This window comes from Notamacropus eugenii, chromosome 2 (assembly GCF_028372415.1).
Source record: "Notamacropus eugenii isolate mMacEug1 chromosome 2, mMacEug1.pri_v2, whole genome shotgun sequence".
NCBI lineage: Eukaryota > Metazoa > Chordata > Mammalia > Diprotodontia > Macropodidae > Notamacropus > Notamacropus eugenii.
The window spans coordinates 29,998,534-30,024,998 of NC_092873.1; the positions used below are offsets into that span (position 1 = coordinate 29,998,534).

At 41.7% G+C, this 26,465-nt stretch overlaps 1 protein-coding gene and 1 long non-coding RNA gene across 9 annotated transcripts in view; one reads left to right on the plus strand and one right to left on the minus strand.

Moving 5' to 3' along the window:
* Window positions 1-5,898: 5,898 nt before the first annotated feature.
* Window positions 5,899-8,287, minus strand: LOC140524842 (uncharacterized). Its single transcript, XR_011973852.1, has 2 exons — window positions 8,075-8,287; window positions 5,899-7,211 (listed from the first exon to the last, which is right to left on the minus strand). It is a non-coding gene; the product is annotated as an uncharacterized lncRNA (long non-coding RNA).
* A 143-nt stretch (window positions 8,288-8,430) lies between these two features.
* Window positions 8,431-26,465, plus strand: part of LOC140524834 (golgin subfamily A member 3-like) — a 71,223-nt gene continuing 53,188 nt past the window's right edge. For 5 of the 8 annotated variants that reach the window (XM_072639662.1, XM_072639660.1, XM_072639661.1 and 2 more), the window contains exon 1: window positions 8,433-8,736. The gene's annotated coding sequence lies outside the window, so the exon portion shown is untranslated. Of the gene's footprint in view, window positions 8,737-26,465 lie in introns of all 8 variants that reach the window. The other 3 variants (XM_072639668.1, XM_072639669.1, XM_072639667.1) reach the window with 2 other exon arrangements.

Sequence of the window (26,465 nt, forward strand, 5' to 3'; positions counted from 1 at the left end):
GATCTTCTTGGAAAGCCTTCTAACTTATGTCCATAACAAATGTATGCTCTTGGTTTTAGAGTGATACTACTTACCATTTTAAGAAAGGCTCCATTTATTCCTATTCTTTCTGATGTCTTTAATAGGAATGGATGTATTTTGTTAAAACCTTTTTCTGTATTCATTAGTATAACCATATGATTTTGGTTGTTTTTGTTACTTAGATGTCAACTACACTTATAGTTCTAGTGATGTAAAACCAGTTCTGCATTCCTGGTATAAATTCCACCTGATCACAGTGTTATGATCTTTGTGATATATTGCTGTAGTTTCCTTGGCGTTTTTTTTTCTTTGAATTAGGAGTTCTGGAATTTGACAGTAATATTCCTAGGAGTTTCTATCTTCATATTTCTTTCAGGAGATGATTCCTGAATTTATTTTTGATTTTCTATTTTGCCTTTTGATTCTAGGAAATCAGTATAGATTTTCCTTAAAATTTCTTGAAATGTGTCTAGGTTCTTTTTTATGGCTTTTAAAATTTCCTCCCATTGATCTACTTTTCAATTCACTTGTTTTTCCAATGAAATACTCATTTTTTCATACATTTTCATTCATTTGTCTTTATTCTGTTCCCTGATGTCTCATGGAGCCATTATCTTCTATTTGCCCAATTCTATTTTTTTTGAGGCAATTACGGTTAAGTGAATAACCTAGGGGCACAGAATTAGCAAGCGTCTCAGGCTGAATTGGAATTCAGGTCCTCCAGTCTTGAAGGCAAGAAAGTATTCTATCCACTGTACCATCTAGCTGCTCCTTAATTCTAATCTTTAATTAATCATTTTCTTCACTGAGGTTCTAAGGTTCTTTTTCCATTTGGACAATTCTACTTCTTAAAAGGTTTTTTCATCAGCCTAGTTTTGTATCTCTTTTACAATTTGCTCAATTAAGTTTTGTAAGGTATTTCACCCTCCCTCAACCCGTTATTTTCTGCTCATCTTTTACCAAAATGTTTCTCTTTTCATAATTGTCTTGCATCGCTCTCCCATTCTTACTTGGTTTTTAACATAATTTTTCTTTTGCTCTTTCTTTATCTCACTCAGAAATAATTTTTGAGCTTGTGTCTAGTCTGCATTTTTTCTTTGCGGCTTTGCTTCCAAATCTTTTTCTGCCAATGGCTTCTGAGTTTGTTATTGATTTGCCATTGCCAAAGCAGCTTTTTATGGTCAGGGTCTTTATTTGTTCTTTGCTCATTTTTCCAGCTTTTTTTTTATTGACTTTGAACGCTTTATATTAAAGTTGGGAAGTAGGAGAGCTGTCCCTAGCTCGTTTTTTCTCAATCTGCTGTTTTCACAAATAATTCTTTGTGAAAATTTAGGGTTTCCAAGGTGTTGGAATGCAGAAAGACGCAGTCAATGCTACAACCTTCAAACCAAAGATCTGACAACACCACTGCACTCCTGCATGCCACCCCCACCAATGTCAAAGACCTTTTTTCATACCTCTTAAGTAAGCTGTCCTGTTCTGAAAAAAATATCTTACCCTGAGCTTTTGTTAGCTATACTACTCCAAAATTTAATTTGAGGGATTATTTTGAAGTTTTTGGTGTGGAATGTTAGGAGAGTTCAGCAGGAATGCTTATCTTGGTTGCACCCTCCCAGCTTCACTTTGGATAACTATTCCTTAATGGGAAAGAGGGTCCCAAGCACTGTGTGTGTGTGTGCGTGTCTCTCTCTCTCTCTCTCTCTCTCTCTCTCTCTCTCTCTCTCTCTCCCTATCTCTCTCCCTCTCTCTCTCTCTCTCTCTCTCTCTCTCTTTCTCACACACACACAATGTGTAGATGTGTGCATTCACTAGTGCATGTATAGGACGATACATTTAGTTATATCTACACATACACACAGGCATATATGTATGCACATATGAACGTACATGTGTGCATACACACATATACATATCTCCAAGTTTGACCCCATTCTGACGAAATGTGTATTTCACAATGGACAAATATAGCATAGCAGATAAATCCATTTGTCCAGGTTAACAAATTGGAAATTAGAGAAAAAATATGTAGAATATATGACAATCAATATACACAGTAGATGAGTCCTCCCATTGGGATTAAAAGAATTCAGCTCAACCAAGTGAGAGAGTCTCAGATATCTCCTATTCTGCACTCTTGTGATTCCAGTCTTCATAATTTTTCGAAGATCCCTGATAGTGATCAAGCAATCATTTTTTCCTCCAGTATCTGAGGATGTGTGTGAATCAATACTTGGACTGATTAAAGACAACAAAGTGACCTTATTATCTTAGACCTCACGTTCCTAGTAGCCATTTTTGCTCTGTTTTTTTTTTTCTAATCCAAGTCATGTTCCTTGGCAGAGAAAACAGAAGCAAAATAAACATTGGAGAAACACTTCAGCCCATAGACCTCTTGCCAGTAATTGTCTCATCCATCTGGAAGAGCTGTCTTTATACCTACCTCCACTCATCCTCTTTCCTCTCACATGGCTTTAGAAACAAAAATTCTCATTTTCATGCATTTAGCTTTCGTGGGCTAACTTGCTTCTGATTAAGGTAAAAGAGGATTCTTCAGATCAGCACTTTAACTTTGAGCTCATGTGAGACTAAATCAGTCTTAGAAATTCAAAGCTAGTAATTTATAAATTACCAATTAATTTAATAAAAATGACTGTATAAAGAAACAGAACTATGGAACTATAACCATCACTATATAACTATATATAAATATGTATATTCATATATGTCTGCATACATGTATATAGATATATAGATATGTATATGTCAATATATATAGATAGGTAGATAGATATGTGTATATATATCTATATATAGAGATGTATATATGTGTGTGTATGTGTAGATACACACACACATACACACATATATACAACTGTATATATGTATGCAGTTATATGCAGGAGATCTTCCCTGTGTGAACATGATTGGTACCTGGAAAATGCCACTTCAAGCAAATCAATGGACAATATAGACCGGTATGTTTCATTGAAACAGTGGGAAAAATTTTGTTTCTGACCCTTTATTATACATTTTATTATTCTAGGACACTGGCTCTGGAGTCACATCATTTCACTCCAAATCACACCTCTGTCATTTGCTACTTAGGTGACTTTCAGCGTTAATTAACCTCCTTCGCCCTTCATTTCCTCATCATAAAATGAGGACTCAATAACTAAAAGCTGGAGGACACTAAACGATTTTTAAGGTCTCTTTCAATTCTACACTTACAATCCTGAAAAATGAATCTAAAATCTACGAACAGAAATTTATTTTATTTTATGTTTAACACAACGTTGGTGATGACTGCAACCCAGAGGTAATTCTTAGAATGAACAGAGATTAAATGTTACCAGAGAAAAAAGGGTTTCATCAATGTCCCCAAGATCTTCTTATATTCGTATCATTCGCTTCTGAAATATCTACTGACAATTAGGAAGAAAAGGACCAGACAAAGACAAAATAGGATGGTCTTGGAAATATGTCAGTCTTAAGTATGAATGGTGGCATCTAATTGTATAAGTGGTCAATCCCTGAATATATATTCATGTTACAATTTTGGTTTGCCTCATCAACTTCCAGGGGAGGCAGCGTTAACGGATCTCTGTAGCATGAAATTTTGTGTTCAGATTGTGCCAGTAAAACGCACTAGACTATTACCATCACCTTTCAATTATTTGGGCAATATTCTGTGATCATAAATAGCAAGATAATTTCTCATCTGCGGACTGGTTAAAGTTTTCTCACTGGGAGTCCCCTAAGCAGCTCCCATGAAACAAATCCAGACTCAAACAAAATGTAACCTCATAACTTGGAGGACTCAAATAATAAATACCCAAATGATGACTAACATGTATTTGTATGTATATGAATACATAGCTTTTTCTGACTAAAATAAAATAAATAATAAAGTATTTAAATAGATGTATGCATACATACACAAATATGGAATTCATTGCTTCATTACTTGGCCATGAATTTATCTATTTATAATTACTTCTAATAAATAGGTTTGTGGGGGTGTGTGTATAAAAAATGATCAATTTTATTTCCCCACATTTTGAATTAAGCACCACTGTGTGCTAGAAAGTGCACTGAATTCCAAAAGGCGTCCCTTGTTTCAATGGAGAGTGGCAGAGCCCATTAAAGGCTCTGCCCGAACCCCAGTAAGCGTTCCTTGTGCACGAGTTGAACCTCAGCTATAGGGCAAGGAGAGGGGAAAGCTCAGCAAGCTTAAGGGAAAAGAAAGCTCACCTTGACTTGGAGAGGACTTGAGATGTCAGATTATCCTCTGGAGGAGTCGCCAAAAATATGATGAGGGTCAAGAAAGGTTCAGGAAGCGCTAGAGATCCCTGTCAACCTAGTCTGGAAAGGATTCACTGGACTGAAACAATCTTAAGTCAAGTAGGCAAAACAGTTTATTATTATTACACTTTTTAGCGGGCAAGAATACTTAGGGAACCTGCCATTTAAAGGAATTATAGATAAAGTTTATACAGATTATTGTATAGTAAGATGGGTGCCAAATACGCTAACTAGGTATTCTGTGGTGTGATTAGGGAGTAGTCAGTTCTTAAAAGAACATGTACTTTAGGTATGTACTGTGTAGGTATTTTACTCAATATTTATCGGGAAATAGCCCAAGGGGGAGCTACATGGAGGTGTGGTTTTAAGTCTGAAACGTCACTAAGTCAAACGATAGTCAGGATTGATCATAAAAAATCATACTTCTGTCACCAATGTCTTCTTAGACAAGATTTATGTAAAGGAGCTCACATAAATCTAAGTTGAAGATGCATATCACTGGTCAGCGAGGAATTAATGTCGCCATGAACCAGTGCACAGCTAGTTTAGTCAGCACGCAGCTGGCTCTAAGTGATAAATTCTATAGGTGCAGCTGGCTACTATGGTAGGAAGGGAAATAACGGTTCCTGCTGGGGCAGGCTGTCCTTGAACTGGAGGGAGACTGACTGAGAGAGTGTTTTGAGGTTAGAGAGAAATGTGATTTTTAAGAGAAATGTGATTTTTAAGAGAAATGTGATTTTAGAATTGGGGTCCAAGCACATGCACCCAAGCACCCCATCATAGTCATCCACCAGTTGTAAGTCCTCACTGCGTTATTCCTGCTCTCTCAGGGGAATTTGTGGTTAGCTCCTCAACCACAGCATGAAGTCTCTGGAATATTTAGGGTCTGGTTCTTCCTGCAGGCAGGACTGATGTGGGTAGAAACAGTGCCCTGAGAGGTAAAGTAATATTGATTGACTTTGTGAAGCCCTTGGTGCCCTAAACATCTCCCCTTACCACAACCTCCCCTTATCCTGGACCATATGATTACCCATTCTCACCCCTCATCCTGGGGAAACAAAAAATTCCTGTTCCTACCCCTGATCCTGGGGAATGGGATTTCCTTACCATGTGTCCATCATAGTCCTCACCCTGTGTCTTTATCTTGCAAGACCCTAGATCTCCTACACCCACAAGGAAACCCTAAAGTCATCCTACATAAAACTGGTCCTTTTTCTAAAGCAAGGCCTTTGTTTAGCTCCTCACTAAATCTCAGCTTCTGCATCAATAAACCTCCCAATGGCTACAGAGAAGATCTAAGTGAATTCATTCACATTCTGAAGCAGTTCTCCCATCTCTCTTTCTTCAACAGGACCTGAGAGAATTCCAACACATGTTGGAATGATTACATGTAGAGGGCATGGCAGACTTTTTGATGATCTGTTTTCCTGGACAAACATTAGTCACTACAATTCAAACTGCTTCCTTTTTTCCTCTGTTCTCTAAGATGGTGTCTTCTTTTTCTTGACACCATTGCAGTCATAGTCTGTGGATTCTCCTGGTTCTGTTTACTTTGTATGAATGAGGAACAAAGAATGAATGGGAAAGCTTTTATTAGACGTTTATGAAATGAACTGGGAATACATTTAGAAAAGTAAGTCTGTCCTCAAGGAGTTTATATTTGAAGACAAAAAATAGAGGACATTCCAATTGTGAGTCAGATGGAAAGAGCTTCATTGACCTCAGGTTGCAGCATACAAAGGACCACAGGTGAGTATTTCTTAGCAATAAAAAGTTCAGAGGTTTCACTCTGGTGCTGGAGTTGCAGTTTCGCTTTTAAGCAAGGCTCCCTGACTGAGGCCAAAGTATTTGAGGCTGAACAGTGAGGAGCCAATTTCCAGGAAGGAAGGAGGGAAAAGATGGGGAGCTATGAGAAGGCTTTGGAGGATGCCTTTAGGAGGGGTTGGAAGGAAGATCAGTCATGCTGGTCACTCATGGCAGGTAGGTCCATGGTCTCTGCCTCTCATTATATATATATAATACACACACACACACACACACACACACACACACACACACACACACATCCCTCCACTGTTTAGATTGATCTGGTCCTAGTAGGTGCCATGGCTGCATTGACATTGAGGCTGAAAACCAAAATTGTTCCACCTTCATGGTAGCAGTCTTGTCCTTTGTGGAAATGGTAGCATGTGGAAAGTCTGATCTGACAACCAAGCTCTTGATCATGGATAGATCTTTCCTGTCATCACAGGATTCCCATGTGAAGACAGGAATAGCCATTTACTACCTTCAGCAGGGGGAAGCAGCTAGATGATTAAGTGAATAGAGTGCTGGGTTTTGAGTCAGGAAGACCTGAGTTCAAATGGCCTCAAACATTTACTGTGTGCCCTTGAGCAAGTCACTGAACCCAATTTGTCTAAGAGCCAACTAGGTGGCTCATGGTGTAGAGTACTGGGCCTTTAGGAGTCAGGAAGCTCTTAGGTCACATGGCCTCAGACATTTACGACCTGTGTGGCATTCTGCTCCCACAGTTCCTCATCTCCACAGAGTGGGAAGGCAAGCTTCATTTCCTAAATCTCTTGGACTAATCTCGAAGCTTAGTCATCAGAATTACAATGCTACTGTGTTTGGGCGTTTCATTTCCACTGTGATTTTCCTTTTTTGTGCTGTCCTCCTGATTATGTTCACTTAATTCAATTAGTCCACATACTTTTTCCCATCTTTCTCTGAATACCTGTCATGCACTATTCCCCTTTTGTTTTCTTTTCCATTTTTTTTCAGACCTGGGATTTTACTAGCAATTCTAGGTGTGTTAACTCCTTCCACTTGCGTAGATTCAATAACTCATCCGCAATCTTAGGGGCTTCTAGGAGAGCTGCCTCAGAACCCTGAAAGGTTAAATGACAATCCAATGGTTATACAGTTTGAATATGGCAGGGTAGAACCTGAACTCTCATTTTCCTGAACTCAAGGTTAGCCTTCTATCTACTGTGGCCTCCTGTGTCTCATCATTTTTTTCTGTGCAAATAATCTAGCACTTTCATGTAGGTATGTATTAGGTACATTTTGAAGAATTTATTTTATTGCTTTTTTCAGAAAGATATCTACCTTTTCTCGTCCAATTGCCCTACTCCTCATTGAGAAAGAAACCAAATCAAAACTCCTATTATGTGCTTGTCAAGTCAAGCAAAATAAATTTCTGCATTGGCCATGTTAAAAAAAAAATAGTCTCATTCTGTACTCTAGCCTTACTTATAATCAGCTGAACCTGACATATCTTTTCCCAAACAACTGCTGTAACTCCCTCAGCCCCCACTCTAATAAAAGCATCAATAGGGCAATTGCAGTTCTGCACAGGCTGGGCTCGAACCCAGGGCTGCCTGGTTAAGGCCAGCTCCACCCTCCCTGTGCCAGGCTCCCTGTCCCAGAGGAATCATTGCCCTGTCCTCCTGAAGGGAGAATCAGAGGAGAGAGGAACCTAGACTGCGTTTGTCCCAGGGCGTCCATCAGGCATCAGAGCACCAACATGGTGCTGGCTTTCAGTCTGGGCTTCACAGAATTATTCATGGCTGGCAGACACTTGGGAAGTTATCAAGACCGAAGTCTGCGTTGTACAGAAGAAGGAACTGGGGCTCAGAGAGGAAGTGCTTTGCCCACCTTCACAAATGGAAACAACAGAGCGGGTCCAGGATTCGACGTTCGAACCCAGTTCCTCCCAATCCACATGCCCCACCCTCCCCTTAGGTTTCACCTGGCCCCCATCGCCTTCCCCCGTCTTCTATGCATCCTGTCACAGCTCCAGGCTCCAAAGAACCTCCAGCACAGGAAGCAGCCAGCCCAGGGCTCAGCCACCCTCGCGATCTTGAGCTGTGGACCCCTCCCGCGGAGACCTAACTGACCTGGCACGTGTGCACTCGCCCAGGCTTAGCTTTACCGTTGGGCCCATGCGCGTGACTCCTGCATCTGGAGAACGCGTGCTCATTTCGGTCCCCCTCGAGGCGTTGCTAGGGCTACAGCCGTCTCTAGGATCGATTCCTTGCTGTTACTGGCTTAGGAGTCACTTCACTTGGAGCGGTTGACGTTCTTTTTGGAGAATAGGCGAGGGCCCAGAGGAGGCCAATACATCAAGGGAGAACTCCTCGTGACTTCCCCCACCCTCTCTGTGACCCCCTGCCAACATGAAGAACATTTCTAACATCTTTAGGAGGAGCGTTGTGTCCCCATCTTCCTCCTCCTCCTCCTCCCCCCGCGCAGGGACAGCGGGGTCCCACCCTTCGGCCCGGATTCTTACATCATCAGAGTCAAGGACCTCGATAAGATACACAAAGCTGCCGAGCTTGGGGATGTGAAGAAGGTGCAGGAACTGCTGCTCCACGAAAAGGCCGGAGTCGACGATCTGGATAAAAAGGGCAGGTGAGAGGGCGGTGGGGGAGAGTGAAGGGAAGGCCCCCAGGAACAGCCTCAGACACCCCCCCCTCCACGGGGGCGCCTGTGCCTCGGCTACCCCTTGGCCAAGCTCTTCCCCTCAGCATCTGGGACAGAGCAGGGTCAGGCTCTGCCTGCTGGAGAGTGGATCCCAATCGTGACCACTGGCGTCCCCTCCCCCTCCTGCCTACCCATTTTGAATGAAGGGAAACTCCTTCACTTTTTCCTTTAGCCAGCCTCCAGCTGACTTCCGCCTCCTCAGTGGTGAGGTGGGAGCAAATGCTACCCTGTTCTAGTGAAATGTTGTTTTCAGCCTTTAAGTTGTGCCTGACTCTCTGGGAAGACTTTGGGAGATTTCCCTGGCACAGATACTGGAGTGGTTTTCCATTTCCTTCTCCTGGTCCTTTTACAGATGAGCAAATTGAGGCAAATAAGGTTAAGTGACTTGCCCGGGGCCACACAACGAATATTTGCCTAAGGCTAGATTTGAAGCCAGGAATATGAGTCTCCCTGATCCAAAGCCAGCACTCCTATCCCCTGGGCCACCTAGCTGCCCCATCTGGAGAAATATGGTCACTGTATGTGGAATGTAAAAGCAACAAGGCAGAAAAGAAATTTCTGCTTTTATTAATCGCGTTCTATGTGTCAGTCACCCAGCTAATCACAACCGATAGAAAGAAATCTGGAGGCTGTCTCTGCTTGCTAGGAGGTCAGTCGAATGGAGATGGTAATCTACAAGGGAGGCTAGGAAGGAGAGGATCAGATACTTAGGAGGAGATCCGGGCAAAACTAGTGTTACAAAACGAAGACTGTAGGGAATATCAAGCAGATAAGTGTTCTAGTTTGACAAGGCTTCAAAGAGATCAAGTCGGATGAGAAATGAGAAAAGACCATTAGATTTGGCAGTTAAGGCAGCATTGGTATCTTTGGAGATTTTACAAGCCAGACTAATGTTAAAAGAAAGAGTCCAGAAAGGAAGTGGAGACACGTGTTTTCAGGAATCCTCTTAGAGCACAAATTAGGCAAAAATGCCAAGAGAAATGTGAGATGAGAGTGAGGACAGGTTGACGAAGTAAAGATGTTTTTGGGAATGGGGAAGGAGGGAAGTAGCCATTAGGCAGGGAAAGATTGAAGAAAGCAAGAATAGGAATGAGAGAGGGGCGATACGCTGGAGGAGATAAGATAGAATGCGATGAGTTGGACCTATAGAAGCATTTTCTTTTTTTTTTTTTTCTTCTTTCCTTGACTTGTCTAATAGCTTTTTTTTTTTATTTAACTTTTAACATTTATTTTCACAAAATTTTGGGTTACAAATTTTCTCGCCTTTTATCCCCTCCCCCCCAAACCCAGGCATTCTAATTGCCCCTGTGACCTATCTGCTCTCTCCTCTATCCTCCCTCCCTGCCCTTGTCTCCGTCTTCTCTTTTGTCCTGTAGGGCCAGATAGCTTTCTTGACCCCTTAACCTGTATTTCTTGTTACCCAGTGGTAAGAACATTACATTTGGTCCTAACACTTTGAGTTCCAACTTCTTTAGCCCCCTCCCTCTCCACCCCTTCCCCTTGGAAGACAGGTAATTCAATATAGGCCAAATCTGTTTAGTTTTGTGCCAGGCCTAGAGGCCTGTGGGCTACCCGAGTCTTACCTTACCTCTATCGGAGGTCTTCGGTTGGCCAAACCGGATGCTCGTATGAGAGAAAGGACGTTCCAGAGTCGAACAAGGGTTGAGCTTTATTTCAGGGTCTAGTTACAAGTGCAGGGGAATTCTTCCTTAGGAGGGAGCGAAGAATCTCCCAAGGAGGCAAAGATCTTATAATAAGAGATTGGAAGTAGAAGTGTAAGTGGGGAGAGAGGGGGAGGGGAGAGAGGAAAAGCGGAGCCTTGTTGTCCTCACACGTGGCCCCTCCGGCCAAGAGAACTTTCTGGCTTTCCTGATCCTACTTAAGCTCTCCAGCCGCATAGTTTGCATCTGAATATCGTGCTGTTAGGTGTGCCCAGGTCCGGGACAATCTCGAAGGCGGGGAGAGCTCTCTCCCATCACGTTTTTCACGGGAAGAGGCGGAAATACACGAGATAGCTCGGTTCACCTCGATTCCCAGTCGTTTCCTGGGGGGGCCTCGTGAGAACTCTAAGATTTAGAAGTTCCCACCTTTACCCGCCCGAGGCTGTCCACATGGAATTGAGCTTCCATCTCCAGCAGTTTTGCAAATGATTTCCATACTAGTTGTGTTGTATAGGACTAACTATATTTCCCTCCATCCTATCTTGTCCCCCATTACTTCTATTTTCTTATGGTCCTTTCCCTCCCCATGAGTGTCGACCTCGTATTGCATTCTCCTCCCCCTGCCCTCCCCTCCATCTTCCCCACCACCCTGCTTGTACCCCTGTCCCCCACACTCCTGTATTATGAGATAGGTTTTCCTATCAAAATAAGTGTGCATTATATTCTTTCCTTTAGTGGAATGTGATGAGAGTAGACCTCATGTTTTTCTCTTCCCTCCCCTCTTTATCCCACCACTAATAAGTCTTTTGCTTGCCTTTTTTATGAGAGATAAATTGCCCCATATAACTTCTCCCTTTCTCCTCCCAATATTTCTCTCTCACTGCTTGATTTAATTTTTTTTTAAAGATATGATCCCATCCTCTTCAATTCATTCTGTGCACTCTTTCTCTATGTATGTGTGCGTGTGTGCATGTGTGTGTGTGTACTCCCACCCAGTGCCCAGTTACTGAAATGTTTCAAGAGTTACAAATATTGTCTTTCCATGTAGGAATGTAAACAGTTCAACTTTAGTAAGTCCCTTATGACTTCTCTTTGCTGTTCACCTTTTCATGGTTCTCTTCATTCTTGTGTTACAAAGTCAAACTTTCTTTCCAGCTCTGGTCTTTTCATCAGGAAAATTTGAAAATCCTCTATTTCATTGAAAGACCATTTTTTCTCCTGAAGCATTATACTCAGTGTTGCTGGGTAGGTGATTCTTGGTTTTAGTCCTAGTTCCTTTGACTTCTGGAATATCCTATTCCATTCCCTTCGATCCCTTAATGTAGAGGGTGCTAGATCTTGTGTTATCCTGATTGTATTTCCACAATACTTGAATTGTTTCTTTCTAGCTGCTTGCAATATTTTCTCTTTCACCTGGGAATTCTGGAATTTGGCCACAATGCTCCTAGGAGTTTCTCTTTTTGGGTCTCTTTCATGCGGTGTTCTGCGGATTCCTTGAATATTTATTTTGCCCTCTGGTTCTAGAATCTCAGGGCAGTTTTCCTTGATAATTTCATGGAAGATGATGTCTAGGCTCTTCTTTTGATCATGGTTTTCAGGTAGTCCCAGAATTTTTACATTGTCTCTCCTGATTCTATTTTCCAGGTCAGTTGTTTTTCCGACAAGATATTTCACATTATCTTCCATTTTTCGAATCTGCACGCTATGTTCTGAGATATCGGTCTTTCTCATAAAGTCTTTAGCGTCCATCTGTGCCATTCCAGTTTTGAAAGATCTATTTTCTTCAGTGAGCTTTTGAATCTCCTTTTCCATTTGGTTAATTCTGCTTTTGAAAGCATTCTTCTCCTCATTGGCCCCTTGCACCTCCCTTGCCAACTGAGTTAGGCTAGTTCTCAAGGTGCCAATTTCTTCAAGATTTTTTTGGTTCTCCTTTAGCAGGGAGCTGATCTGCTTTTCATGCTTCTCCCTCATCCCTCTCATTTCTCTTCCCAGTCTTTCCCCCACCTCTCTAACTTGATTTTCAAAATTCCTCTTGAGCTCTTCCATGGCCTGAGCCCATTGGGTGGGCTGGGACACAGAATCCTCGATTTCTGTGTCTTTGCCTGATGGCAAGCTTTGTTCCTCCCCATCAGAAAGGAAGGGAGGAAGTGTCTTTTCTCCGAATAAGTACCCTTCAATAATTTTATTTCTTTTCCCTTTTCTGGGCATTCTCCCCAACCAGTGACCTGACCTCTGAATGTTCTCCTCACACCCACCTCGCCTCCTGGTCCTCCCAGCCAGCGTTTGGGGACTGAGATTCAAATGCTGCTTCCCGCCTTAGGGTTTTTGCGGGGGCAGGGCTGCTATTCAGTGTGAGAATTAAGTTCAGGTGGTCAGGGGCAGGGCCGCCTCTCTGGCTCAGTTCCCTCAGGGGGTTTATGCACAGACCTTCCACTATGGATCCAGGCTCCCGCCCGTTTGGGGAGCTCCTGTCTGTAGCCGCCTCTCAGCTTCTATCTCCTGGGGGGGCCCGGCCATGGGGGCACCCCACTCCCCTCTCGACCCGCCAAAGAGACTCTCTCACCTATCCCCGTCAGTCACCTGTTGGTGGGGGTCTTGTGCCGCCGCTGGAGATCCCGTCCCGTAGCCTGCTCGGATCTTTTCCTCACGGTGTCTCGGCCACGACAGGGCTGCCCTCTGCTCCCAGTCCCGGCGCCCAGTCCACGGCGCGAAGGACCCCCCGCGAGAGGTTTGCAGGTCTCTCCGGAACAGAAATCTCCCTTGCTCCAATATTCCGTGGTCTCTGGGTGCAGAATTCGCCCTGGGTTGGTCCCCTCTAGCCGTTCTGTGGTTTGTGGGTTCGGAGCTATGTGTATGTGCGTCTTTCTACTTCGCTATCTTGGCTCCGCCCCCTGAAGAAGCATTTTCATGTGGGATGAATGAAGGAGGAGATACTGACAGAAGGCATTTGGATGATGTTAGATGAGAAGAAGTGGGGACAGGGTGGTCTCAAGTAATAGCCTCAATTGTTTTCAGCCAAATATGAGACAAGATTTTTAGCTGAGGAGGTGCAGAGTGAAATATGGGAGCTTTGAGGAGGGATGAAAAGGTTTGGAAGAGCAGCTGTGGTAAGTGTAAGGTGACCGGTTTTTCAGGTGTAGTTTATAGAATCAGCTTCCTTACTCTCTCAGCATACCTAATATAGCTATCCGATTAAATGTGTATGTTTGAGTTTCTCATGGGGTATGGACTGGATATATGGTGTCATGCTATAGGGAACTCCCTTTGCACTGCAGGCCAGTATCTTTCAGCAAATTAGAATCTTAGATAGTTACTTAGATCCCTGAGAGGTTAAGTGACTGGCCTAGGTCACACTGCCAGTGGGAGTCAGAGGTAGTTCTTGCCAGCTCCAAGGCTTGCTTTCTCTCCCCTGTGCTGTACTGCCTTTCTGGAGTGTAATTGACGACGCAAGCAAGGGGATCTTTAAACATGAGTCACAGAAATTATCCATGGGAAAATTAAGTTCCAAGTGTATTTATAAAAGACATATATGTTTTATTTTGTCTGTGAAACATTGGAAGTCTGTGGAATCCAGGATGGGCATTTGATGGTTCCCAGCGCATTATTCATTTGCCCCAATCTACGTTTGTACATTTTCATAATTGTTGAAAATATACACAAATTATTAGATGTGTTCTTAGAAACAACGAAATGCTGTCCTGTTGTTACCATACCCCTATGTTGAATGTAATTTCCAACATTAGTCATTCATTACCTTTCAAAATTAGAAGTGATAACTATATATTGAGTTTCAATTAATATTTTTGCTTATCCTAAAAGCCAAGAAATGCCAGTATTGGCATGATCCTTGTGAACCGTTGCCTTCACAATTACAGGCCCAAAGTAGGAATGGCTGAGAGAGAACAGCCTCATAGGTTAAAGCAGCTGAGGTACTGGCTCATTGAAATGGCTGAAGTCAAAGGCTTTCATGATTGTCTGGCTATCCTCATTGACCTTGTTCTGATACATAAGCTGTGATTTGCAGACTAATATAATAACTTTTGCCCTTCCCATAAATATATATTGTTTTATTGAGATGGTTATTAAAAAGCATTTCAGCAGAGTAATGATAACGGAAATGAGTGTAGTCACCTATTTGTTTAATATACAAATGTAGTCTAAAACTGAAGAAATACAAAAACATACAACCAGTCACTGTACAGTTTGAAAAATGCTAGTCCCTTTTCAAGGTTGAGATACTTTTCACTGTGTTCAGTCGTGCTGAAAGAAGTGAACCCTAGCCCGTTGATCCTGCATGGTATGGCAACTAGATAATTATTGCCTAGTTGGAAGATTAACTGTAATTACCATGGATAGAGACATTCCCAGAATGATGAATGTTGTAATTGCTAACAGCAACTACAGGTGAAGTGAGGTTGAAAGTTGTCACAGACTTTTGTCGCCCCTGTCTTTGTGGTTATATTCTTCCCTAAAATACACAGCAACCAAGGTGCCCTCCCCACATAGTGCCACTCAGGTAGTATGATGGCTGACCCACTTATCTTTCACTTTCTTCATCTTTCCCCTAACAATAAACATTTGAGGCTGTTTTGCTTCCTTCCGTTCTCATTTCTTTTACCACTCATAACTAAGTTTGTTATTTCTCAGATGTATATCAACACATTTTTAAATTCCTTTCCCTCTCTTATCAGTGCCCTCCTAGGAATATCTCTATCTACCCAGGCTCTTTTACCCTGCTTCCCTTTTCCCTTTGTGCCTTTTATGAGTAAAATGAAATCCTACCCTAATCATACCTGATAGGGATGGGATACAACTGGATTAAGAAGAATTAGTGCAGATGGCAGAGTAGAAAGACACACGTATGGTAGCTCTGAACCCACAGCCCATAAAATATCTGTAAAGAAGAACTCCCAACAAATTCTGGAGCAGCAGAAGCCATAGAACAATGAAGCGGAGGAGATTTCTGTTTCAGAAAGCCCTGAAAAACCTAGGAAAGGTCTGTCGCGCCCTGGACCCGGCGCCCAGCTCAGCCCTACCTTGGCCTCGACGCACCGAGAGGAGCAGATCCAGGCAGGCTTTGGGGAGGGAGTCTCCAGCAGCCTTGCAGATCCCTCCAGCCACAGGCGCCAGGGTGAATGAGGGAGTCTTTTTGGCTTGCCAGGAGGGGAGTAGGGAGTCTCCATAGCTCGGGCCCCCTTGGGAGGCAGCAGCGGGAGCAGAAACGAACAGGGGCTCCCCAAGCAGGCAGGAGCCTGGATCCATTGTTGAAGGTATCTGCATAAACCCCCTGAGGGAACTAAGCCCTGTGTGGCAGCCCTGCCCCCACCTGAGCACCTGAACTTAATCTCACACTGAATAGCAGCCCCGCCCCCTCCCAAAGCCCTGAGGCTGGGAAGCAGCATTTGAATCTCAGACCCCAAGCGCTGGCTGGGTGGATCTGGAGGTGAAGTGGGTGTGAAGAGGACATTCAGAAGTCAAGTCACTGGCTGGGAAAATGCCCAGAAAAGGGGAAAAAAATAAGACTATACAAGGTTACTTTCTTGGTGAACAGGTCTTTCCTCCCTTCCTTTCTGATAAGGGAGAAAAATGCTTACCATCAGAGAAAGACACAGAAGTCAAGGATTCTGTATCCCAGCCCACCCAATGGGCTCAGGCCATGGAAGACCTCAAAAAGGATTTTGAAAATCAAGTTAGAGAGGTGAAGGAAAATCTGGGAAGTGAAATGAGAGAGATGCAAGTAAAGTATGAAAAGCAGGAGGGGCGGAGCCAAGATGGCGGAGTAGAAAGACGCACATACACATAGCTCCGAACCCACAACCCATAGAATGGCTACAGGGAAGTAACTCACGGCGAATTCCGCACCCAGAGGCCACGGAACATTGGAGCGAGGGAGATTTCTGTTCCAGAGAGACCTGCAAACCTCTCGCGGGGGGGTCCTTCGCGCTGCGGACTGGGCGCCGGGACTGGGAGCTGAGTGCAGCCCTGCCGCGGCCGCAGCACCAAGAGGAAAAGATCCGAGCAGGCGGGTCCCTCCACCCACAGAGGGATCTGCAAACCTCTCGCAAAAGGTCCGTCGCGCTGTAGACACAAAGCCCAGCCCAGACCTGCTGCGGCCACGGCTGCGGCACCGAGAGAAACAGATCCGAGCAGGCTTCAGGGACGGGATCTCCAGCGGCCGCACAAGTCCCTCCACCCACAGGTGACAGGGGTGGGTGAGAGAGTCTCTTTGGCGGGTCGAGAGGGGAGTGGGGTGCCCCCATAATACAGGCCCCCCCCCGGGAGGTAGAAGCTGAGAGGCGGCTGCAGACAGGGGCTCCCCAAACGGGCGGGAGCCTGAATCCATTGCGGAAGGTCTGTGCATAAACCCCCTGAGGGAACTGAGCCTGAGAGGTGGCCCTGCCCCGATCTCAGCACCAGATCATAATCTCATACTGAATAGGAGCCCTGCCCCTGCCAAAAGCCCTGAGGCTGGAAGCAGCATTTGAATCTCAGACCACAAACACGGGCTGGGAGGATCAGGAGGTGAGGTGGGTGTGAGGAAAATATTCAGAGGTCAAGTCACTGGCTGGGAAAATGCCCAGAAAAGGGAAAAGAAATAAGACTATAGAAGGTTACTTTCTTGGCGAACAGGCATTTCCTCCTTTCCTTTCTGATGAGGAAGAACAATGCTTACCATCAGGCAAAGACACAGAAATCAAGGCTTCTGTGTCCCAGCCCACCCAATGGGCTCAGGCCATGGAAGAGCTCAAAAAGAATTTTGAAAATCAAGTTAGAGAGGTGGAGGAAAAGCTGGGAAGAGAAATGAGAGACATGAAGTCAAAGCATGAACAGCAGATCAGATCCCTGCTAAGGGAGACCCAAAAAAATGTTGAAGAAATTAACACCTTGAAAACTAGCCTAACTCAATTGGCAAAAGAGGTTCAAAAAGCCAATGAGGAGAAGAATGCTTTCAAAAGCAGAATTAGCCAAATGGAAAAGGAGATTCAAAAGCTCACTGAAGAAAATAGTTCTTTCAAAATTAGAATGGCACAGATGGAGGCTAATGACTTTATGCAAAACCAAGAAATCGCAGAACAAAGAGAGAAGAATGGAAAAATGGAAGATAATGTGAAATATCTCATTGGAAAAACAACAGACCTGGAAAATAGATCCAGGAGAGACAATTTAAAAATTATGGGACTACCTGAAAGCCATGATCAAAAGAAGAGCCTAGACATCATCTTTCATGAAATTATCAAGGAAAACTGCCCTGAGATTCTAGAACCAGAGGGCAAAATAAATATTCAAGGAATCCACAGAACACCGCCTGAAAGAGATCCAAAAAGAGAAACTCCTAGGAACATTGTGGCCAAATTCCAGAGTTCCCAGGTCAAGGAGAAAATACTGCAGGCAGCTAGAAAGAAACAATTCAAGTATTGTGAAAATACAATCAGGATAACACAAGATCTAGCAGCCTCTACATTAAGGGATCGAAGGGCATGGAACAGTATATTCCAGAAGTCAAAGGAACTAGGACTAAAACCAAGAATCACCTACCCAGCAAAACTGACTATAATACTTCAGGGAAAAAATGGTCTTTCAATGAAATAGAGGATTTTCAAGTATTCTTGATGAAAAGACCAGAGCTGAAAAGAAAATTTGACTTTCAAACACAAGAATGAAGAGAACCATGAAAAGGTGAACAGCAAAGTGAAGTCATAAGGGACTTACTAAAGCTGAACTGTTTACATTCCTACATGGAAAGACAATATTTGTAACTCTTGAAACATTTCAGTATCTGGGTACTGGGTGGGATTACACATGCACACACGCTCACATACATAGAGACAGAGTGCACAGAGTGAATTGAATAGGATGGGATCATATCTTTAAAACAAAATGAAATCAAGCAGTGAGAGAGAAATATATTGGGAGGAGAAAGGGAGAAATTGAATGGGGCAGGTTATCTCTCATGAAAGAGGCAATCAAAAGACTCATTAGTGGAGGGATAAAGAGGGGAGGTGAGAGAAAAACATGAAGTCTACTCTCATCACATTCCACTAAAGAAAAGAATAAAGTGCACACTCATTTTGGTAGGAAAACCTATCTCACAATACAGGAAAGTGGGGGATAAGGGGACAAGCAGGGAGGGGGGGATGATAGAAGGGAGGGCATGAGGAGGAGAGTGCAATTCGAGGTCGACACTCATGGGGAGGGATAGGATCAAAAGAGAATAGAAGTAATGGGGGACAGGATAGGATGGAGGGAAATATAGTTAGTCCTATACAACACAACTATTATGGAAGTCATTTGCAAAACTGCACAGATATGGCCTATATTGAATTGCTTGCCTTCCAAAGGGAAGGGGTGGGGAGGGAGGGAGGAAGAGAAGTTGGAACTCAAAGTGTTAGGATCAACTGTCGAGTAATGTTCTTGCCGCTAGGAAATAAGAAAAACAGGTAAAGGGGTATAGAAAGCTATCTGCCCCTACAGGACAAAAGAGAAGATGGAGACAAGGGCAGAGAGGGATGATAGAAGAGAGAGCAGATTGGTCATAGGGGCAATTAGAATGCTTGGTGTTTGGGGGGGGAGGGGATAAAAGGGGAGAAAATTTGTAAGCCAAAATTTTGTGAAAATGAATGTTAAAAGTTAAATAAATAAATTTAATAATAAAAAAAAAAGTATGAAAAGCAGGTCAACACCTTGCTAAAGGAGACACAAAAAAATGCTAAAGAAAATAACACCTTCAAAAATAGGCTAACTCAGTTGGCAAAAGAGGTTCAAAAAGCCAACGAGGAGAATAATGCTTTCAAAACCAGAATTAGCCAAATGGAAAAGGAGGTTCAAAAGCTCACTGAAGAAAATAGTTCTTTCAAAAGTAAAATGGGACACATGGAGGGTAATGAGTTTAGGAGAAACCAAGAAATCACAAAACAAAACCAAAAGAATGAGAAAATGGAAGATAATGTGAAATATGTCATTGGAAAAACAACTGACCTGAAAAATAGATGCAGGAGAGACAATTTAAAAATTATGGGTCCACCTGAAAGCCATGATCAAAAAAAGAACCTAAACATCATCATCTTTTCAATTTTGAAAGAATCCACAGATCCGCTCCTGAAAGAGGTCCATAAAGAGAAACTAATAGGAACACTGTGGCCAAATTCTATAGTTCCCTGGTCAAGGAGAAAATATTGCAAGCACCTAGAAAGAAACAATTCAAGTATTGTGGAAATACGATCAGGTTGACACAAGATCTAGCAGCTTCTATGTTAAGGGATAGACGGGCTTGGAATATCATATTCCAGAAGTCAAAGGAACTAAGACTAAAACCAAGAATCACCTACCCAGCAAAACTGAGTATAATACTTCAGGAAAAAAAAATGGTCTTTCAATGCAATAGAGGACTTTAAAGCATTCTTGATGAAAAGACCAGAGCTGAAAAGAAAATTTGACTTTCGAACACAAGAATGAAGAAAAGCATGAAAAGGTAAACAGCAAAGAGAAGTCAGAAGGGACTTACTAAAGTTGAACTGTTTACATTCTTACATGGAAAGACAATATTTGTAACTCTTGAAGCTTTTCAGTATCTGGGTAGTGGGTGGGATTACAGACACACACACGCACATGAGCACACACACAAACAGAATGCACAGAGTGAAACGAAGAGGATGGGATCGTATCTTAAAAAAATGAAATTAAGCGTTGAGAGAGAAATATATTGGGAGGAGAAAGGGAGAAATGCAATGGGGCAAATTATCTCTCATAAAAGAGGCAGGCAAAAGACTTTTTAGTGGAGGGGAAAAGAGGGGAGGTGAGAGAAAGACATGAAGTTTACTCTCATCACATTTGACTCAAGGAAGAAATAAAATGCACACTCATTTTGGTATGAAAACCTATCTTACAATACCTAAAGTGGGGGAGAAGGGGATAAGCAGGGTGGGGGGGATGATGGAAGGGAGGGCAATGGGAGGAGGGAGCAATTTGAAGTTAACACTCTTGGGGAGGGACAGGATCAAAAGAGAGAATAGAAGCAATGCGGAGCAGGATAGGATGGAGGGAAATAGAGGTAGTCTTTCACAACACGACTATTATGGAAGTCATTTGCAAAATTACACACATATGGCCTATATTGAATTGCTTGCCTTCCAAAGGGAATGGGTAGGGAGGGAGGGTTGAAGAGAAGTTGGAACTCAAAGTTTTAGGAATAACTGTTGAGTACTGTTTATGCTACTGGGAAATAAGAAATACAAGTAATGGGGTATAGAAAATTATCTTGCCCTACAGGACAAAAGAGAAGATGGGGATAAGGGACGGGAGGGATGTTAGAAGAGAGGGCAGATTGGTGATAGTGGCAACTAGAATGCCCAGCGTTTTGGGGTGGGGGAAGGAGAGAAATGGGGAGAAAATTTGGAACCCACAATTTTGTGGAAATGAATGTTAAAAGTTAAATAAATTAATTAATTCAAAAAAGAATGATATAAGCACTGATATGCTTGTCAGGTTTGGTAAAAGCACTTGACATCAATGACCTTGTTTGCCTAAAGCCAAAACAATAGCAAAAATAAGGTTGAGAACTACCCTTCACATCTTCAACTCTCTTTGCCAAGTCTTCAAAGAAATTCCTTTTTCTGTTAGGATAGGAATTACACTCCTGGTTGCAGTCATAGGACAGAAAAGGGCTAAACTATAGAAAGTATGATAGTTCTCCCACTTATGTGAATACAGTGTGGTGAAAGGGCTCACTTTTGTAAAGGGAAGGCAGGTCATTCCATTTCATTTCATTCTTTAACCTGGAAGGAAGACCTACATAGGTAAATTCATTCATACACATGCATATATATATACATATATATGTATATATATATGTATATATATGTACGTATGCACACAAAAATACACACTTGTATATGTATATACGGATACGGTACAAAAAATACTCCAGAGCAAAGCAAATTACTTCAAAATTGCTAATAGCAAATCAAGCCAAAAAGCAAAAGAAATCCATTTTTTCCCTTATTAGATAAGATTAAGTACCTTGTAAAAATAAATCTAACTAAAGTTTGGTAAACTTTTTAATGAAAATGTAAAGTTTAAAGAAGCCAATGTAAAGTTGTGAAGGGTAAATTTGGCATAATTCATTGAATTCCTCCAACTACACTAAATTCTTGTATGGAATGACTAGATTAAAACACATGATCATCTATACTATACATAACATTTTAAAATTTTTTATACAAAATTGCTACCCAGTTTAATATTTCTCAGAAATGGCACCCATTGCATATGTGAAAAATCATAGATAATGGGAACTGCTATTAGACTGTACGAAGCTATTCATCTTCCACAAATAAAAGCCAGTGATTACACAAACTGCAATTTTGGACACAGAGCAAGAATTGTTATTAAAGGGTAAAAAATAAATACTGAGATAAATAAAAAATTAGTAGGGAAACAAAAACAATTTTTAAAAAACAGAGTTAGTATCACATAAAAATAATTAATGCTTAAAGCATAATGATACTTTTAAAAATAGGATTCCTGTTCTAAATTTTATAGGAAAATAGTGCCTGATCTTTGGAATTTCCATGGATCTCTTCTAACACTAGGAGGAAAAGATGTATCTCCAGTCACTGGTCCAAGTTATCTGGCTGGCTCCTCAGAATGCAAAGTCTCCCTGTGTTCATTGGTAGGAGGTAGAGTTTGGCTTGTCTGGGCTCTTGTCGTGTTGGGTGAGGGGATAGTTGTAGAATGGTTGGCTCCCTGTCTTACATCATGGAGGGCAACAATGAATGTTGTCTCTGGCCTTGTAAAAGTTGGAGGTCTCAAGGAATGTGTTTGATATTTGAGAGTTGTGTGGGGTTTGAGTATATTCTCCACAAAGGTAACAGACAATGTTATGGGCCCAGATATCCCTTTTGTGGGTGCCAAGGACAAACATGTATTGGGATGATCCTTATACCAGGATGGTGCTGGGCAGCTGAGCCAGATTCTCTTCACATCTGAGAGTCTGACCTCTCTGGTGTAGTGACCTCAGGTTGTCCTGGAGTTGGTGCAGGGTTTTCTCCTGAAAGTTGAAGGAGAGAAGGACATGGAGGCAGGAGGACTGGTGCCCATCCCTGAAGCTGAGGCAGTTGTACAGAGGACATCTGGTGGAATTGCTATAGATATTGATCCCATACTGGAGTTCTCCATGGTAGTTGTTGGTGCTCTAGATGGGATGATTGGGAGAAGAGAGGAAAGTCTCCCAGTCAGGCTGGTTTGTAAAGGAGTACTTGAGTCAGAGGTAGCTGTTGTTTCATCTGAAGTCAAGGCGAGCAACAGGCTCCTGGTTGCCACGTTCACTCCTGCAGATGTCTTAGGTACAGCAGTGGCTCTTCTTGAAAAATAGGTTGACTGTGTGTGAGAGAGGGTGTCTTGATTTCTGGCCAATTGTCCCAGTGGGAATCTGGTCGCTGGTGTCCTGAATTGAAGATAGTAGAGGATATATTCTATATGGGATTCATAGACTGAAATGCAACATGATAATCAAGTCTATTAAATGTCCAATGTAAGGCACAGGTTTTACAAGTATTAAATCTAGAGCTCTGACTTTGACATTTTAACTTCTCTTAAATGTACTCACTCCCTGCAACAATGAAATAATCAGCCTACTTTGGCCAAGAGTAGACTTCAAGTGACTGAGTCTGTATCTCTTAACAATAAGAAAACAGCAAAAGGTACTAATAAAGCAATTTATAAAACAACTAAATTATGATTACCCCAACCTTATTTTTTCATTAAAAAAATTAGCAATACTAACAACTGGTAAAAAAAATTAAAATAATGATAAAAGCATGGCACATCCTTATCATCAGAGGACAAAATGCCCCATGGTATAGACATCAAGCCTTCATGAAACATATAAGGCCTAGCAAGAATATCAGGAAGATGAAAAACTGCAAAATCTCTTCTTAGACATTCAAAATTCCTAATTTGTGTGACACTTCAAAAAGCAAGTTGGAATGATCGTGGATTGTCATTCGATTATGCCTAGTTTTACTGAGATGTGTTCTACTGGAGGACAATGGAAAAAATAGCTTCATGGGTTAAATGAGTCATTTGGAGTTTTTCAAATAATTATTTAACAAAATAAAATTAAACACATTACGTATTCTATTTGACACAAATCATGTTGTTAATGACAAACTATTTCCAAAAATAAAAGCTAAAATGTCAACATTTTCAACTTACAGTTGAGAGATTCAGTCTCTTTTCAACCAAACCATTATTTGGCCATTTCCTCACCAAATTCCTGTTACTATATAAGTTTGTGTGTATATGTACATGTGAATATACACATATATGTATGTATTCATCTATTCATATACACACACATGTATTCAGATAGGGAAATCCAGCTACTTCTCTATAACTCTGTTGACGGTCTCCAAAAGAATCTGCAACAGAAAAATTCGTCATCATCAAGCCCACCTGATGATGAACCTCAGACTAAAAAGGACATGTCTTAACAAAAAAAATTTTTGAATGATTCTATTCTCCTTTCCACAACTGCTTTGGAAAATATGTATCTGTATATGTGTATGGGAAAGCTGCCTCCTCAAAAACCTTATCTCAGAACAGGAGGTAAGGAAACTTATTTCTCTAATTGCAAGCTCAGTTCACATCTTTGGGATAACCCCATAGAGCCTAGCAATGACCTTGGTAAAGTAACTGCTAGAGAACTAGAGAATTCTCTGACCCACTGGTATTTAAATTTCCATGGGTTCAGCTTTTCAGTGATAAGCTTATTCCCAAAAGCAAATTTTTTTTTTTTTTCTGGACCAAAGTAGACTCTAGTCATCAAAATCTGGAATGTCATTGTAAGAGTAGCCCGTGTAGCATTTGGGAACATAGTAGGCAATGCACAAAAGGTAGAATCCTGGCAGGAATACCAGAATTTCAATTACCAGAACAGAAATGACTCATTCTGCCCCACCTTTGCTGATATATCCAGCTAATAGCAGAGCGCCTATGACATTGTGAAAGGTGCCAATCATAAATAGTACTATGGCAACAGCAATAACCTTGTAAGGGATTTTGGGAGGGCTCTTCTTAAAGTTTTCGAATTTCCCTGATTAAGTGATGAAGTTTTCATTATTTTATATTTATCATATTATTTGTATAAGTAATACCTTTATTGAAATCAAATGAGAACTTTCATTGACATACGTTTCAAAAAAAAAAAAAAAAAAGAAATGCTTTGTAGTGAAGTCCCAGTAAAGCTTTGTTGTTTTACGTAAGATGAATCATTTTCAAATCTCTCCATATTTGTTTTGGTTTACTAAACTATGTTTAAGCTAATATTTATAGATGCTCTGATCTTTTCTGTGTTCTCTTTTGTGAATTTACTATTACAAATTTGGGAATTTTCTTTTCTCGAGACTAAATACAAATAGGATCATTTTCTATATAAGGATACTTTGTTTTGGTACTTTCCCCACATGCTATATATATTGCAACATTTACCTCCTCTCTATCTATACTATACTGTTTCATTTGTCTCTGAAAAGGAAACTATACTGTTTTAATGGTGATCGGGAGAGCTCTCCCATTTCATCTCTTCCCACTTCTGTGAGGTCGTAAGAATTAAAGAACTGCATGCACTTAGCTTTTAAGGGCATCATGTCTATTAAGATCGCATCTTCCTACAGACAGGAAGAGGATACCTTTCTACAGTAAGGGGGGAAGATTAACAAGGGCTTGAAGGAAGCCAGAAAAATACAGAGGGAAAGGACTCCAGGGATGGAAGACAGTCAGTAAAAATATATTGAGTTGTGAGATGGTGAGTCAATGCAAGGAAGAGCAAGAAGGCCAGTGTCACTGGCAGAATGCAGGAGTAAAGTACAATTAGATTGACAAATAAAAGGAGGGACAGGCTCTGAATGTGAACTAGCACTTTCTATTTGATTCTTGAGGGAACAGGAAGCCATTATATTTCATTGAATGGTAAAATGACATGGTCAGACAAGAGCTTTAGGAAAATCATTTTGGTGGCTGAGTAGAGGATGGACAAGAGTGTCTTATGACAAGAAAATCCACAAGAAGGGTACTGCAATAGTCCAGGAATGAGGTGATGTGGGCTTGCACCAGGAGGATGATAGGGTCATATGAGTAAAGGAGCATATAGGAGAGGTGTTAAGAGAGCAAGACCTATATTCCTTAACAAAAGATTGGATATGGGTTTGGGCGTGAAAGTAAGTAGTTCCGGGCTGTGAGCCTGGGTGATTGGAAGATGGGGAGTGCATGAAACTGGGAAATTGAGACGAAATGAATTTTGGGGGGGAAAGGAAATGAGTAGAGTTTTGGATGTGTTGCGATTCAGATACGGACAAGACAACCAGTTCAAGATTTCTAACAGGCAGTTGTCCAAAAGGAGTAATGAGTTTGCAGATCACTAGAGAGGCTAAAGGTAGATGAGTATATCTGAGAATCACCGTTCTGAGGACGGATTTCCAGGAGCTTACAAAATCTCCTAGAAAAAGAAAAAACAAGGGCCCAACTCAGAGCCCTAATATACAATACCCAAAATTCGCATTGATGACTTGGGTGAGAATGTAGCAAAAAAGATTGAGACAGGATTCAGCCAAAGAACCAGGAGAATATTGTCATAAAAATCTAAAGGGAAGAGAATATCAATGAAAGTAGGAGAATGGAATGAAAGGCTGCAATGAGATGAAGAAGAATGAGGATTGAGAAAAGGTCATTTCTTTTTGCAATGACGAGTTTTATAGTAACATTAGCGAGGACAATTTCATTTTGCTTATGAAACTTAGCAACCAGACTGTAGAGATAAAAAGGGAGTGGGAGAAATGGAAATGGAAACACCTTTTGTAAATAGCTATCTCAATGAACTTGAAGAGAAAAAGGGAAGAACTAAGGAAGAATATTATCAGGGAAAGAATGAAAAACTGAAGGTGCTTTTTTTTGTGGGAATTCATGTTTTGCAGATAGGTTAGTAGGGAACTAGATGACAGT